This window comes from Hyla sarda, chromosome 6 (assembly GCF_029499605.1).
Source record: "Hyla sarda isolate aHylSar1 chromosome 6, aHylSar1.hap1, whole genome shotgun sequence".
NCBI classification, from domain to species: domain Eukaryota; kingdom Metazoa; phylum Chordata; class Amphibia; order Anura; family Hylidae; genus Hyla; species Hyla sarda.
Genome location: NC_079194.1, coordinates 284670955 through 284687968, shown reverse-complemented (window position 1 = coordinate 284687968; position 17014 = coordinate 284670955). Strand labels below are relative to the sequence as shown.

The 17014-nt window shown below is 46.2% G+C and overlaps 1 protein-coding gene across 2 annotated transcripts in view; it reads right to left on the bottom strand.

Moving 5' to 3' along the window:
- AHNAK (AHNAK nucleoprotein) overlaps positions 1-16467 on the bottom strand; it is a 93596-nt gene extending 77129 nt beyond the window's left edge. The window contains exons 1-2 of one of the 2 annotated variants that reach the window (XM_056527545.1): positions 16346-16467; positions 1915-2064 (exon numbers count right to left, since the gene is read on the bottom strand). The gene's annotated coding sequence lies outside the window, so the exon portion shown is untranslated. The remainder of the gene's footprint in view (positions 1-1914; positions 2065-16345) is intronic. The other variant, XM_056527544.1, reaches the window with a different exon arrangement.
- Positions 16468-17014: the final 547 nt, after the last annotated feature.

Genomic DNA, 17014 nt, shown 5'->3' with positions numbered 1-17014 from the left:
AAAGTTTTTTTCCTGGATAACCTTTTTAACATAGACCAATTGTTGTTTATCTTACTTCAAAGCAAAATTTGGTGTCAAAATCTATAGGCAATTTTGATTCACTTTACCAAAACTATGCCTAATTTGTAAGACCCAGAAGAAAAGCGTCTAAAAAGCGTCAATAGGCTACACAGTATTGTCAGCTATAACAATTTGAATCTAATATTGGGGGGAAATGACTAAAACTGTCTCACTTTACGGTTTTAGACCATATGTTTTAGGCTGTGTATGTTTGTTCATGGATTTTTTGCGCATTTCCATTTCTAAATTTGACTAATTTTACACACGCGCCAGGTATTGTGGATGTAGTTCATGCTCCAAAAAGTGTCAAAAAGTTTTTACATCAATTCTATCCTGGTTTATAACGCAACAAAAGTGTCTAGTCGGCTTTGTAGATGTGGCGTAAAGGGGTATTCCAGGAAAAAACTTTTTTTTATATATCAACTGGCTCCAGAAAGTTAAACAGATTTGTAAATTACTTCTATTAAAAAATCTTAATCCTTTCAGTACTTATGAGCTTCTGAAGTTAAGGTTGTTCTTTTCTGTATAAGTGCTCTCTGATGACACCTGTCTCGGGAACCGCCCAGTTTAGAAGAAAATCCCCATAGCAAACCTCTTCTAAACTGGGCGTTTCCCGAGAGACATCAGAGAGCACTTAGACAGAAAAGAACAACCTTAACTTCAGAAGCTCATAAGTACTGAAAGGATTAAGATTTTTTAATAGAAGTAATTTTTCCTGGATAACCCCTTTAAACGTAGACAATTCTTTACTACACCCCTTTTGGTGTGTGGAAATGAAAAGTGTCTAGTGTAGTGTATTATACCGTATTTTTCACCGTATAAGACGCACTTTTTCTTCCCCAAAACTGGGGGGAAAAAGTCGGTGCCTCTAATACGGCGAATACAACCCTATCGCGGCGGTCCCTGCGCCCATCAACGGCCGGGACCCGCGGCTAATACAGGACATCACTGATCGCGGTGATGCCCTGTATTAACCCTTCAGACGCGGCGATCAAAGCTGACCGCCGCGTCTGAAGGGAAAGTGACACTAACCCGACTGTTCAGTCGGGCTGTTCGAGACCGCCACGATTTCACCGCGGCGGTCCCGAACAGCCCGACTGAATAGCCGGGTTAGTGCTTACAGGACACCGGGAGGGACCTTACCTGCCTCCTCGGTGTCTTCTCCGTTCAGGGATCCCCTGTATGGCCGGCGCTCTCCTTCCTCGTCATCACATCGTCGCGTACGTGCGTCGGCGTGCGTAACGACATGATGGCGGCGACGGAGAGCGAGGATACCCGTCCGGCAGCAGAGACGTTCCGGAGCGACGGGGACACGGCAACAGCGATGGAGCGACATCCAGGGCAGCGGTGACGGGTCCGGAGCGGCAGGGACACGTTAGTACTACCTCCTATGCAGTGGTCTTCAATCTGCGGACCTCCAGATGTTGCAAAACTACAACTCCCAGCATGCCCGGACAGCCGTTGGCTGTCCGGGCATGCTGGGAGTTGTAGTTTTGCAACATCTGGAGGTCCGCAGGTTGAAGATTACTATTGGGTTCAAAATCTTTATTTTTTTTAGATTTTGCCCGTAAAAATTGGGTGCGTCTTATACGCCGGTGCGTCCTATAGGACGAAAAATACGGTAATATTCTTTCTGGTGCAAATTTGCCCCACAATTTTGGGCATGTGGAGCCAAAACTTTGGCGCATGAGGCATAGTTAATGTGGGCTTTTATGTTTACACACAATAGCGCTCCCCCAGTCAGTGGGCGCTGATGGAAGGGAGAAAGATTGACATTTTTCATAAAACACAAAATTGAAAATCCCTCATATTGCTTATAAAAACCGAAAGAACAAAAAATAAAAAATGAATTACAATTCTGCAACTTTCTAATATACTTTGTATTGTAGATCATCCTCATGGTCGCCATGACGGAAGTGTAAACAGAGCTCGGTTTTGGTTGGCGAAGTCGCAATGATGAATCCGGCCGGTGCTGGCTGAGATGTGCTGGATTTCTCTTTTATCCTGTAAAAATAATAATAAAAAACAGAAATGTGACATATTGTTATCTTTTTCCCTCTGTTTATAGACTTTGACAAAAAGTGGTGAAATGGAGTGTGTGTGTGTAATGGGGGGGGGGGGGGGGAGAGTTTGTCCTGTTTACATACCCATGATACATGTGCTCCTGAAGGGAGTCAGAATGCTGAAGAAGACGCTACAATGTGCATCGGTAGCGGCAAGTGAAGAGTAAAACGTATGTGAGACAAAAGGGCGGGGAATGGTAAGTGAATGGTAAGTAGTGCAAACCTGCTCAGCCAGTCACCGGCCATCACTCCTGCTGCTACTATCTCTATGGGATCAGGATAAGTAGTAGTTATACACCTCCCCTCCAGCTCTATCTGTATACTGCTGCTATCTCTATGGGATCCGGATATGTAGTAGTTAAACACCTCCCCTCCAGCTCTATCTGTATACTGCTGCTATCTCAATGGGATCCGGATATATAGTAGTTAAACACCTCCCCTCCAGATCTATCTGTATACTGCTGCTATCTCTATTAGATTAGGATATATAGTAGTTATATACCTCCCCTCCAGCTCTATCTGTATACTGCTGCTATCTCTATAGGATCAGGATATATAGTAGTTATACACCTCCCCTCCAGCTCTATCTGTATACTGCTGCTATCTCTGTATAATAGTTATACACCACCCCTCCAGCTCTATCTGTATACTGCTGCTATCTCTATAGGATCTGGATATATAGTAGTTATACACTTCCCCTCCAGCTCTATCTGTATACTGCTGCTATCTCTGTATTGTAGTTATACACCGCCCCTCCAGCTCTATCTGTATACTGCTGCTATTTCTATGGGATCAGGATATATAGTAGTTATACAGCTGGGACACGGGACACGCCGCTGCTGTAAGGACATCCCTATGGTACAGTACCTGTCAAGAAGGGCTGGCCATCTTCATTACCATCACGCCTACCACCATGGCTTATTTTCGGGGGTATGGCTTATATTAAGCGAATAGATAGAACTGCTGGTATGGCTTATTGTATGTGTTATTTTCGGGGAAACACAATAGTAGTTATACACCTCCCCTCCAGCTCTATCTGTATACTGCTGCTGCTATCTCTATGTGACCAGGATATATAGTAGTTATACACCTCCCCTCCAGCTCTATCTGTATACTGCTGCTGCTATCTCTATGTGACCAGGATATATAGTAGTTATACACTTCCCCTCCCAGCTCTATCTGTATACTGCTGCTCTTATCTCTATAGGATCAGGATATATATATAGTAGTTATACACCTCTGTTGAAGACTTCAAATCTTCATAAAACAGCTGTCATTGTGCTGTCATTGTAGGGTAACTCCCTAAAAAACAACAACACACTGAGTAAAAAACATTATGACGGCATATAATGTGAACTGATACTCACTTATGAGCCTGATAGGTTTACCTGGCTTAGTTCACCAGCCAGCAGCATATCATTGGTTTGATTATGCCAAAGTAGGTTGATGTCAGTTCACATTACATGCAGTTTTTATGTTTTTTTTCTTATTTAGGCTGTGTTTTGTTTATAAAAATATTGCCATGATTTGACCTAGTTTCATTGGGCACGTTAGGAAGACTTGACACATTCAGGTATACTCAGAGTGAGTGCAGGGTTGAGACTTCGACTCCACTCTCTGCAAAGCCAGAGGTATCATGGGAAATGAAGGCAGCATTAGGAAATCATTTCAGGGGCAACTAGGAAACAGGATGGCTGAAAACCCATGAATGCCACAGCAGCAAAAACAGGAAAGCACAAGACATACACACGAACCTCTACATCATTTTGTAATAATAGTCTATGCTGTACTTTATAAACTATTTTTATTTTATTTTTCATAAAACTTAGTGATATGTCCTGGTTCTCCAAATAGGAGAAAGAATAGCGGGAGGAAAGATACATCGTGCAACGTTTTTTCCTCCCGTTACTCCCATCAGAAAACAACGGCGCCCGCAGACCCCATAATAGTAAATGGGATCTGTCGAGACCCATTGTGCCCCGTCAAAAATAACATCCGTTAAAGGGGTACTCCGGCGCTTAGACATCTTATCCCCTATCCAAAGGATAGGGGATAAGATGCATGATCGCGGGGGTCCCGCCGCTGGGGACCCCCGTGATCTTCCACGCCGCACCCCTTTAGAATCAGCCCCCGGAGCATGCTCGCTCCGGGTCTGATTACTGGCAATCACGGGGACGGAGCATAGTGACGTCTCGCCTCCACCCCCGTGTGATGTCATGCTCCGCCCCCTCAATGCAAGCCTATGGAGGGGGCGTGACATAGGATTGCATTGAGGGGGCGGATCGCCAGTCCCCGTGATCGCCAGTAATCAGACCCCGAGCGAGCACACTCCGGGGGCTGATTCTAACGGGGTGCGGCTTGGAAGATCACAGGGGTCCCCAGCGGCGGGACCCTCGCGATCAGGCATCTTATCCCCTATCCAAAGGATAGGGGATAAGATGTCTTAGCGCCGGAGTACTCCTTTAAAGGACATCTGCAGCAAAAAACGACTTATCCCCTATCCACAGGATAAGGAATAAGTGTCTGATCGCGATCACACGCTACTCATCTATCCTGTGGATAGGGGATAAGTTGATTTTTGCTGCAGATGTCCTTTAAGGCACAAAAAAAAAAAGTACCTGACGGACGTTTACCGACCTGGGCACAGCAGCAATGTGAAAGGGGCCTAAGTTGCAATAAGCATAAGAAAGCATGGTGCTATGCGCTGAGTGGGGCATGGTGCTTGGAGACAAACAGGGCATGGTGCTCGGAGACAAACAGGGCATGGTGCTCGGAGACAAACAGGGCATGGTGCTAAGAGACAAACAGGGCATGGTGCTCGGAGACAAACAGGGCATGGTGCTCGGAGACAAACAGGGCATGGTGCCCAGTGACAAACAGGGCATGGTGCTAGTTGACAAACAGGGCATGGTGCTCGGAGACAAACAGGGCATGGTGCTCGGAGACAAACAGGGCATGGTGCTAGTTGACAAACAGGGCATGGTGCTCGGAGACAAACAGGGCATGGTGATGGGTGAGGAGCAAGGTGGGCACTGGTTCTGAGCAGGGAATGGTGCTGGATGCTGAGCAAAGCCTGGTGCTGGGTGTTGTGTTGGGCCGGGTGCCAAGCAGGGTAGGATGCTGGTTGCCGAGTGGGGCATGGTGCTGGGTAACCGAGCAGGACGTGGTGCTGAGTTTTGAGCAGGGACAAGGAAAGGGAAAAGCCACTTGGTCTTGGCCAGGTGATTTAGATACAGGGCTAAAGTAGTGTGGTGGCCCAGTACGGGAGATATTACCCCGTACCCTTGCTGTCCTGTCAGGCAGCCTTCTTCAGTTTCCCCAGGGCCCCTTGCACCTCCCCCCCTGTACATATGTTCTGCAGTGTATTGTATTATAAAATGTGTTGTATCTTTAAGAGTTATGTCATGTGATTGTTACCCAGGAGGTACCAGTGACCAGGTGATCCCAAGAGTGACCTATGGGCTCCCTGCTAGTCTCCCCCATATAAGTCCTGGGTGGAGCTTCTCTCTCTTTCTGCTGAGGTCCAGTGCAGTCTTGTCTAGTGTGTGTGTCCAGAGTGTTGGAGACCTCAAAGTCCAGTCCTGCAGCCACCATCAAGTCAAGTAAGATAAAGTCACAGCTTTATGAGTCAAGTCAGTCCCTGTCATCTGTCAAGTCAGCGTAGTCTGGATTCAATTGTCCAGTCCTACTACAAGTCCCAGCAAGTCCTTAAGGTCTCTGAGTCACTGGTCACCTCCTTGGGCCCTGGCTGAACTGTATAGAATTTACCAACTGTCTACCCTCAGTAAAGCTTCCGTTATCCGTAACTTGGCGTCGGAATCTTTATTGCCCCCGTGCCCAGGATCCAGCGGTATACCTTTGGGTGGTTTTAGGCTAAACCACGCCCTGGCATCACGAATAAAAGGGGTTCATTCCATCTGCCCCTAGGGTAACAACATCTGCCCTCATCACACCCCGCTACCACAGTAGCAAATAAAATCCTGGGTAAGAAAAATTCTATCTACACATCTGCCCATCACATTAATGCCCAGATCAATTCTTGACTGATGTAAAACGGATAAAATACCATAATAATATTGTTTTGGAAAATTGCCAAACTGCCCAGGATGAGGCCAACTTCGTATAACAAAATAATACATAAAAACACAGTAATGTAGTTTGTCCAATCTCATACTATTACTATGAACACACATTCAGTGGTCCCCATGTTCAGTAGAGCTCGCTCCTAATACATAGTCGTTACTCCACTACTTGTTTGTGCTGTTTAACGAGCTATTTCAGAATCTTGGCTATCCTCCCAGAACGGGATATTTGACAGAACATATACAGTTACAATTGGACATTTTGACTTCTTTCTGACTGTTGTCCTCTGGGCAATCTGAACGTCTGCTTCATACCTTTCTTCTGCATTGATATCTTTTCCAACTGAGTAGGTAGGGGGGAGGGGAAAATACAAATACAACAAAAACATCAGCCACAAGAGCTGTCTGTGTACATGTGTATGGGTGCATGCAGGGCCGGTTCTGCCTATAGGCAAAATAGGCAGCCGCCTAGAGCGTCCTCTTAATGGGGCGCTGCTCTACACGCTGCAAGAAAGTTAGTAGCCAGCTAACATCCAAAGCACCCGCCCAGCCAACACCACCGTGTCACCCCAGTAGTAAGAAGATTACATGAGGAGGAGGTTTGTTACAGTGTGTCACCCCAGCAGTAAGAAAATTACATGAGGAGGAGGTTTGTTACAGTGTGTCACCCCAGTAGTAAGGTGATTACATGAGGAGAAGGTTTGTTACAGTGTGTCACCCCAGTAGTAAGGAGATTACATGAGGAGGAGGTTTGCCACAGTGTGTCACCCCAGTAGTAAGAAGATTACATGAGGAGGAGGTTTGTTACAGTGTGTCACCCCAGTAGTAAGAAAATTACATGAGGAGGAGGTTTGTTACAGTGTGTCACCCCAGTAGTAAGGTGATTACATGAGGAGGAGGTTTGTTACAGTGTGTCTCCCCAGTAGTAAGAAGATTACATGAGGAGGAGGTTTGTTACAGTGTGTCACCCCAGTAGTAAGGTGATTACATGAGGAGGAGGTTTGTTTCAGTGTGTCACCCCAGTAGTAAGGTAATTACATGAGGAGGAGGTTTGTTATAGTGTGTCACCCCAGTAGTAAGGAGATTACATGATGAGGAGGTTTGTTATAGTGTGTAACCCCAGTAGTGAGGTGTTAACATGAGGAGTGAGTTTGTTACAGTGTGTCACCCCAGTAGTAAGGTGATTACATGATGAGGAGGTTTGTTACAGTGTGTCACCCCAGTAGGAAGGAGATTACAGGAGGAGTGGGTTTGTTACAGTGTGTCACCCCAGTAGTAAGGAGATTACATGAGGAGGAGGTTTGTTCCAGTGTGTCACCCCAGTAGTAAGGAGATTACATGGAAGGAGATTTGTTACAGTGTGTCACCCCAGTAGTAAGGAGATTACATGGAAAGAGATTTGTTACAGTGTGTCACCCCAGTAGTAAGGAGATTACATGAGGAGGAGGTTTGTTACAGTGTGTCACCCCAGTAGTAAGGAGATTACGTGAGGAGGAGGTTTGTTACAGTGTGTCACCCCAGTAGTAAGATGATTACATGAGGAGGGGGTTTGTTACAGTGTGTCACCCCAGTAGTAAGGTGATTACATGATGAGGAGCTTTGTTACAGTGTGTCACCCCAGTAGTAAGGAGATTCCATGAGGAGTAGGTTTGTTACAGTGTGTCACTCCAGAAGTAAGGAGATTACATGAGGAGGAGGTTTGTTACAGTGTGTCACCCCAGTATAAGGTGGGGAATGTAAATGGGCGGACCCAATGGGTAGGGTACCAAGGGGCGGCAAAATTAGCAGCAAGGGGAGGCAAAATTAGCTTTCGCCTAGGGTGGCAAAAATCCTTGCACCAGCCCTGGGTGCGTGTGAGGTCAGACGGGCTCATAACAGTACCAATGGACCCAGGTTCTGGCCATATAGCATAGTTCTCTAAATCTCCAAACTGTGGACCTCCAGCTGTTGCAAAACTACAACCCCCCGCATGCTGGGAGTTGTAGTTTTGCAACAGCTGGGGGTCCACAGTTTGGAGACCACAGCCCTATAGAGTCAGCAGGATCTAAATTTACAGGGACTTTTCTAAATACTTCAGGGTTTTGGAGTCGATTTTGGATGTATATTGTTATCCGAAATAATTCTAAAATAAAAAATCTCCCTATGTCAAGAATATGGTATTTTTTTCTGTTAGGTGTCTCCTTATGGCATCAAAGGCATACAGATATACAGAACACATGCATTCCATGAGGACTGCGCCCTAAAAAGTGTTAAGAGCCTGGACCAATCGCCTACATACCATAGAGAAAGACCACGTTGCTGCTATGATTTTTTGGAAACAGAACCCAGTCCTGGTTGGTCATGTTACTTCTGCTACTGATAAGAAACTGTGCTGGACACCTCTCCCCAGGGAACTGCATTTTCAGCAAATAAAGGGATGGGGGTATTGACCTAAAAGGTCATGGAAAGCAAGAGGAAATGAACACCAGACCTTTGTATCCTGGGGGAATAAAATCAGATGCCACAATATGAGGCCCATTCCTATCTTTGCTATGGGTGTGGTATCAATTAAGGGGATGGGAGTGGGTAGCCGCCCCTCATGTAAAGCATGTGACAATGTCCACTGGGGTGCAAAAACTTTGCTCATGGATTGTGACACAATTCCCTACAACAGGGCGTATGCTAAAATAATGCGTGACGTCTTGTGCCATGCAGTACTTACTCTGGCTGCAAGCCTACAAAGAGATCAGTGTAAGCAGAAGAACCCTTGCTCAGCTGTTCTGCCTTTCTGACTTGTCGATTTTCTTTAATGGAGCAAGATACTGGAAGAAAATTTGCCCTCTCAGAGACAGTCGTGGGTGCAAACGTTTCTGATCACCCTAAAGATCGTAGACCGTAGCAATTGGAACTATACTTGCTGGTAGCAGGATTTTACCTGTGGATGTTGCTAAGTAGGTCTAACCTGCTCTCAGAGGGCCAAGCTGGACAGATTCTGACTAAAGTGGTCTACTGAGCAAGAGCAGAGCTGAGAGACTTCCTCACACGTCTCTGGCTTAAGTAAGACTCAACTGGCTAGGTCCAGCCCTCTGGACAGAAAGGGTTGAACGTGGGGAAACTCCTCGCTGAGCCTTTCTAGCAGCTTCTATATAGAAACCAACTGTTGAGATACATGGGACCAACATAATATACACTCTTAGATATACATTATGTGGCAGCAATGATCTGCTGGATCATTGGGGCCTAAATTTGCATCACAGCCATGACCCACAAGGGGATCCCTTTGTACCCAGTAATTCCGAGATCCACAGGTGCCATAATGCTGTATGACTGAAGACTCTACATGATTGTTTCATACTCATTTCAGTATTTGCTATATAAACGTCTGCTCAGTTATAGAGGGTCTGGTTTGCAATATTTGTTTTTGGAGCACCATGGTAGAAAAGTCTTGTGTAAACATACCTGACAACAATATCTTTTCTAAGCAGCTTAAATGGTTATGACCCACAAAGAAAGGGGTGTTGCTTTCCACACAATATACTGTATTTCGATGGCTGGATATATTTGCAGATGTGATAGTGGGGTGTGATGAGGGTAGATGTTGTTACCCTAGGGGCAGATGGCATTAACCCCTTATATTTGTGATGCCAGGGCGTGGTTTAGCCTAAAACCACCCGAAGGTATACCGCTGGATCCTGGGCTAGGCATGGGGGGCAATAAAGACCCAGATGCCAAGTTACGGACAATGGTAGCTTTACTGAGGGTAGACAGATGGTAAAGTCTATACAGTTCAGCCAGGGCCCACGGAGGTGACCAGTGACTCAGAGACCTTAAGGGCTTGCTGGGACTTGTAGTAGGACTGGACAATTGAATGCAGACCACGCTGACTTGACAGATGACAGGGACTGACTTGACTCATAAAGCTGTGACTTTATTTTACTTGACTTGATGGTGGCTGCAGGACTGGACTTTGAGGTCTCCAACACTCTGGACACACACACTAGACAAGACTGCACTGGACCTCACCAGGAAGAGAGAGAGAAGCTCCACCCAGGGCTTATATGGGGAGACTAGCAGGGAGCCCATAGGTCACTCTTGGGGTCACCTGGTCACTGGTACCTCCTGGGTAACAATCACATGACATATCACATGGTATAACTCTTAGAGCAACATTACATTTTATAACACTTTACAAGGTAAAACATATTTACAATGGGGAAACAAGTGCAGGGGCCTTTGGGACAATGAAGGAGGCTGCCTGACAGGACAGCAGGAGCACGGGGGTAACACCTCCCGTACTGGACCACCACACCAATTTCTGGACTGATCTGGCCTGGACAGTAATGTGTGAAGAACTAATCATTTTGCATTATACATTTTTGAAAGACCATATTCCCATTTTTGTCTCCTTACCATACATGTGGCTTCTGGGTCCCAATACAACATCTGTAACATGTGCCATTTATAAACCTGGTGTCTTCTTTTAGGGCAAATGTGCCTTTGGGCCCTTCAGGCACCAGGGCCCAGATGCATCTGCATGCTCATCACCCCCTGGGGCATAAATGTTCTTATGGCCACTTACATTTATCAATACATTCTGCAGCAAGAAGCATGACATGAGCTGCACCTTACCCGGAATACCCTGAAGGATCCTCATTGTATCTTTTGACAAGTTAATTCTTGCAGCTCCCAGTTTTAAGACAGAAAGTGAAGTCCCCCTACAGTAATATAGAAATATGACACAGTAGCTGCTCCAAACACCAAGCAGTTAGCCAGACCCAAAAAGCTAAAAGACCTAGAACTGTGCATGGAGACACCTTGAACCCTAGGCTGTATTAGCCATTATGCACCCATGGGCCTGTGCCTAGGGCAGCAGTAATGAAGCGGGCCAGGACTTAAAGCGGGGAGTTAAAAAAAAAAAGGTACGCTTACAGCACAAGTAAAACGTTGTTCTCTCGCCTGTTCTGCAAAGTTCGGCGTGGAGAGATTCGGCACGCGCTGACCTGACCAAGTGTACCAGCGTTCAGTGAGTTCCGTGCATGAGTCCTATTAATTAGAAAAGGGCTCATGCATGGAACTTACTGGGAAACTGTTCCGACTAGCATGTCCAGCATCTCCCCATGCCAGGTAGTAGAACAAAGTTGGACTTGCATTTTAAAATAAGAGAGCCCCCCCCCCCCCCCCCCCCGGACTGGACAGAATGGGAGGGGGCACATGACAGGGGTTGGAGGAAGAGCTTGTGAGGGGGGTTAATAAGGGGTTAATGGTTAGAGCGGGAAGATAGAGGGGGAGGAGACACAGGGGGTTAAGAGAAGGGGCAGGAAGAGGAGGTGTGTCCCAGGGAGAAGAGGAAGTGTCCCACCTGCCCGCTGCGTTTATCAGGTTCGGGAGGTGGCTATGTTGTGTGTGGGCAGGAAGAGCTTATCGCAGGAACAGTAAGGGGGGACTTGGAGGCATTGCTGGGAAAACGGTGGCAGCGGCCCGGTTATACCGGTCCCTGGTGGAGCTGGGATGGGACCCAGCCGATTGTGGCAGTATATTCTCCGAAGGTGGGGCCCTTGGGTCAGGGGGTGAGGCGACTAAGGGCTCAGTAGGAGAAGGATAGGATTTGGTTGCCTTCATGTCCCCCCTTCTTCTAGCAGTTTAGCATCTCAGGGGTTAAGACTGTTTTGAACTTTATAATGGTTATGTGGTGTCCCGGTACAGGACCTTGTCCTGTCCCTGTCCTAAGTCCCCTCAGTTAGAGTCCCTCCATTTCACAGGGCTCTCCTGCAAGGTTTTTCCCCCCCTTGCTTATCAACTACACCTTCTAAAATACATCATAAATGTATTGTGTGTATTGTTCACTGTATGTATAAGATTGTACTAAGGTATAGGACCTTCCTGGATCATGTGATACTGTCATGTGATGTACCCAGAGTTCTCTGGGTTCAGGACCTACAGGATTGACAACCAATGGGATTAGTCCGGCCTCCTTAGTATATAAGGGGCTGTAGTCTGTAAATTCACTCTCTTAGTTCCTGACAATCAAGCAAGCACAATCATCATATCTCAATTCATCTCACCTAGGCCAAAGCCTAAAGAACCAATAAAGCTCTATCTACAAATTCCTAGTGACTACTATTCAACTCAAATCCTATAATTAGTAGCACAGTGGCCTGCTTAAATCTCCAGACTACTAGTCCCAGCAAAGCCTGTGAGGAACCTGCATCCCAGTTACCTCAGGAGAAACTGAATATTTGTAAAGACTGTTTGCACAAGAATTTAAGTAAAAGTTCCATTTATCTCATAAATCCTGCTGTGGACATTCCGTTTATTTTCCTGCCGTTTTTGGGCCGGTTGTCGGCAGGGTCTTCTATACAAAACAACCGGTGTCTTTGCTTTGTACACTGTACACTGTTTTGAATAGGAACATGTAGTATAAAACACAATACATTCAGGGTTTGGTGGGTTCTACATCCATAGGCTTCCATGTTGGGTTTAGCATCTCGGTAGGGGTTCTGCACTTTCCTCCACAATATAGTAATAAAACAAATCTGTTTTGGTGTTTCCATGATCTGTGAAATTGCCTTCTCCTGACTCGCTCCACCTCTACTCACAAGGCTCTCTCCGCACTCCATCCAGCAACAATTGGGCTATTATTCCACTAACCATGCTGTAGGAAACATTCAGGGGGGGGAAGTACAAATCCAAATGCTGTTTAATGTGCCCTTAGAACAGCATGTGCCATGACTGGAATGTATGTAAGCAGCTATGGCAGCTCTCCTCTCAAACATTCCATCTCTCCGTGACAGCAGGTCACAGATACGGGTGCGGTTTGGAGGGTCTTCCCCCTATAAGCATTAGAGAGATGTACTGTATTTGACCTCATGATTCTGTAAGGCTAGGTTCACACTGCAGAATCTCCAGGCAAAAAAATCTTCCGCCCGGAGATTCTGAGTGCGACCAGCACAGATGTAATCAGTCGGCGCTAGGACCCCGCGGACACTGCAGTCTCCAATAGACTGCAATGTGTTCCGCGAGTATTTCAGCCTGAAGAATGAGCAACGCCATTCTTCAGACGGAAATTTTCAAGTGGATTTTCCGTTCACAAATTCCGCTTTATATGTTCCGAAGTGTGAATGTGTGAACGGAAACCCATTCACTATACAGTACATTTTAGTAAGCGGAATTTCTGCCTGCAATTTCAAAGCGGAACTGCAGGCGGAAATTCCGTAGTGTGAACCTAGACGAAAGGAATATCTGCCCAGATTTATTCTGCTTACAGCGGATTTCGATTGTGCACACTGCGCACACTGAGGAATTTCTGCAGCATAAAATTCTTCTGCGTAAATTCTGGACAATGGGCCGGCTGGACACCGTCTGGACTCCATTGCCATCAGAAAGGATGGTATATGACCAAGCGATCCCTGTGCGGTTTGATATCGGCAAAACAGGATGTCTGCCAGGTGGATTTTCCTCAGTATGTACATATCCTATCTCACTGTTTTCCAAGCAAGGTGCCTCCAGCTGTTGTAAAACTACAACTCCCAGCATGCCCGGACAGCCTTCGGCTGTCCGGGCATGCTGGGAATTGTAGTTTTGTAACAGCTGGAGGCACCCTGGTTAGGAGACCTACCTTAAAAGGGTAATCCGTTGGAAAACTTTTTTTTTTTAAATCAAGTGGCTCCAGAAAATTTAACAGATTTGTAAATTACTTATATTAAAAAATCTTAATCCATCCAGTACTTATTAGCTACTGAATACTGCAGAGGAAATTCTTTTCTTTTTGGAACACAGAGCTCTCTGCTGACATCATGACCACAGTGCTCTCTGCTGACACCTCGATCCATTTTAGGAACAGTCTAGAGTAGGAGAAAATCCCCATAGAAAACATATGCTGCTCTGGACAGTTCCTAAAATGGACAGAGATGTCAGCAGAGAGCACTGTGCTCATGATGTCAGCAGAGAGCACTGTGCTCATGATGACAGCAGAGAGCTCTGTGTTCCAAAAAGAAAATAATTTCCTCTGTAGTATTTAGCAGCTAATAAGTACTGGAAGGATTAAGATTTTTTTAATAGAAGTAATTTACAAATCTGTTTAACTTTCTGGCACCAGTTGATTTAAAAAAAAAAAAAAGTTTTTCCACCGGAGTATCCCTTTAACTCTTCTATTAATAGTCTGCCAGCAGCATCACCTTCACTGACCTGCTAGAACAGTGCAACAAGGGGCTGGGAAATGCCCTGAGTGCACCAAGAAGCTCATTTACATATTTTTTGTCCAAAACTTAGGAACGGCGCAACCGGTCAAAAAATGGTAAACAGCGTTGGAATCAGCATCACCCGCACTATTACCCTCTAAAACATGTTAGTGCGGATGATGCTGGGGATGTCCACTGCATAGGGGATAACTAGCTCATCAGTGGGGTTAGACCTCTGGGGTTAAATTTCCCCTAAATGCTACTGCTCCATTAACTTCTAATGTTCAGAAAGGGGACATTTGACCTCTCGCGATTGACGGTGGTCGAAGCAGTCAGACCCCCACCGATCAGTCAGTTATCCCCTATTCTGTGGATAAAGGACAACTTTTAATTTTGGAAAACTTGACCAGCTGCCATAAATATTCAAATTCCCCCGGCGGGCCCACCTCCAGCGAAGATAGAAGCTGATCTTCAGAGGGACTGGGCACCGGACTGAAGGTATGTAAATTAGTCAGAGACCCCGCATCAGTTTCCTGTTCACCCGCACTATAAACCAGTGTTTTGGGTTTAGTGTGGTTAAACAGGATGACCGTTTTCCTTTAAAGTGAATAAGAGCTGAGCTGCAGTAACCCAGCATGGCCACTACACATTTTACGGCGCTGTCTGCTTCCTGCTTTATTCACTTTGTATTGCAGGCGTTAAACTCTAGCAAGGATCCAATTGGCGGAGGTGTCGGGTGTTGGACCACTTAAGATCAGATATTGTGATGTCCCAGTATGGGATATAGTCCCGTATAGTACCTAGGGGCCCTCCTGCAGTGTCTCCCCAATAGTAATATATATTACTGTATGTATAGTGTTATGTGTGTTATGGATAAAGGACCTTTAAAGGAGAACTACAGGATTGAAAATTGTATCCCCTATCCTAAGGATAGGGGATAAGTTTCAGATCGCGGGGGGTCCGACCGCTGGGGCTCTCCACGATCTCCCGTACGAGGCCCCTGCTCTCTGGTTAGAGGGGGCGTGTTGACTACCGCACGAGGTGGCGGCTGACACACGCCCTCCATTTACTGCTATGGGAAAGCCAAAGCGCTGCCTTCGGCAATTTCCGGCACTCCCATAGCAGTGTATGGAGGGGTCGTGTCAGTCGCTTTTTTGTGCGGTGGTCAACACGCCCTCTCTAATCAGAGAGCTGGGGCCCCGTACGGGAGATCACGGGGGCCCCAGCGGTCGGACCCCCCGCGATCTGAAACTTATCCCCTATCCTTAGGATAGGGGATACATCCCGTAGTTCTCTTTTAAGGACCTTTGAGTTAGTCACATGATAATGTGTTCACCTGATGTGTTTTGTTACCCAGAGGGCACCAGCTAACCAGGTGACCTGCAGCTTGACCAATGGGCTCCTTGCTCAGCCCCCCTTTATAAGGAAGGGAGGAGCTGCAATCTGCCTCTTTTGCTCTCTTAGACCCTGAGGCACAGTAAAGACCAGACGTCTCAGTGTCAGTGTCCAGCACATCTGGAGGCCTCAAGCCTAACCAACAGCCACAAGCCAGTAAGTCAAGTCATCTCTGTCTGCTGTCACTACCTACAGTTAAGTCAAGTCTATTATAGTCAGCGTGGCTGTCTTAAAGTCTGTCAAAGTCACTACAAGTCCCAGCAAGCTGTGAGGTCCTTCTGTATCACTGGCCACCTCTCTGGGATCCTGGCCTAGCTGTAAAGACTGTACCATCTGTCTACCTCAGTAAAGCTACCGTTAACCCTAACCTGGCCTTGGACTATTACTGCCCTGCCTAACCTAGGGATAGTGGTGCTACCGTTCGGGTGGTTACCGGGAAAACCTCGCCCTGGCGTCACGAACATTTAGGGGTTAATAACACCTGACCCATACACCTCCCCTTCACACCCTGTGGCTCACCACAACTGAAGCTAGGCCATCAATGAAAACCTTTAATAACATATATCTGTCATAAAAAGACTTCACTTACAGGATGACTGGCCAAGGAATTCCCTCCGGTTACCACATGTGGAGTCAGAAGCCATGAGGCTTGAAATCTTATTGGGGGAGATTTATCAAAACCTGTGCAATGGAAATGTTGCCCAGTTGCCCATAGCAACCAATCAGATCGCTACTTTCATTTTGCAGAGGCCTTGTTAAAAATGAAAGAAGCGATCTGATTGGTTGCTATGGGCAACTGGGCAACTTTTCCTCTGGACAGGTTTTGATAAATCTCCCCCATTGTGTTGAATGATTTTTCCCTGATTGTATTGTGAGAAGTATCACACCTTTGTAGTACCCCACATGCAGCAATAAGGGTCTATTCACATGGCAGAACTCCGCCTCAAATTAAAGCCCATAGAAGTCTATGGGCTTTAATTCGAGGTGGAATTCGGCAAGCGTTAATAGACCCTAAATGTTCTCACCACTTCAAGGTTTCATTCGGATCCAATTTTATTTGGTACGATAGTCATAGTAACAATTCATGTTTGGTCACCCTAAAACAGTGGCCTGCTATACAGTACAGTGATCCCTCAACTTACAATGGCCTGAACATACAATAGTTTCAACATACAATGTTTTTTTTCTGGACCATTGTAACTTGAAACCAGACTCGACATACAATGCTACGGACAGTCCAGATCTGTGACACGTGTCA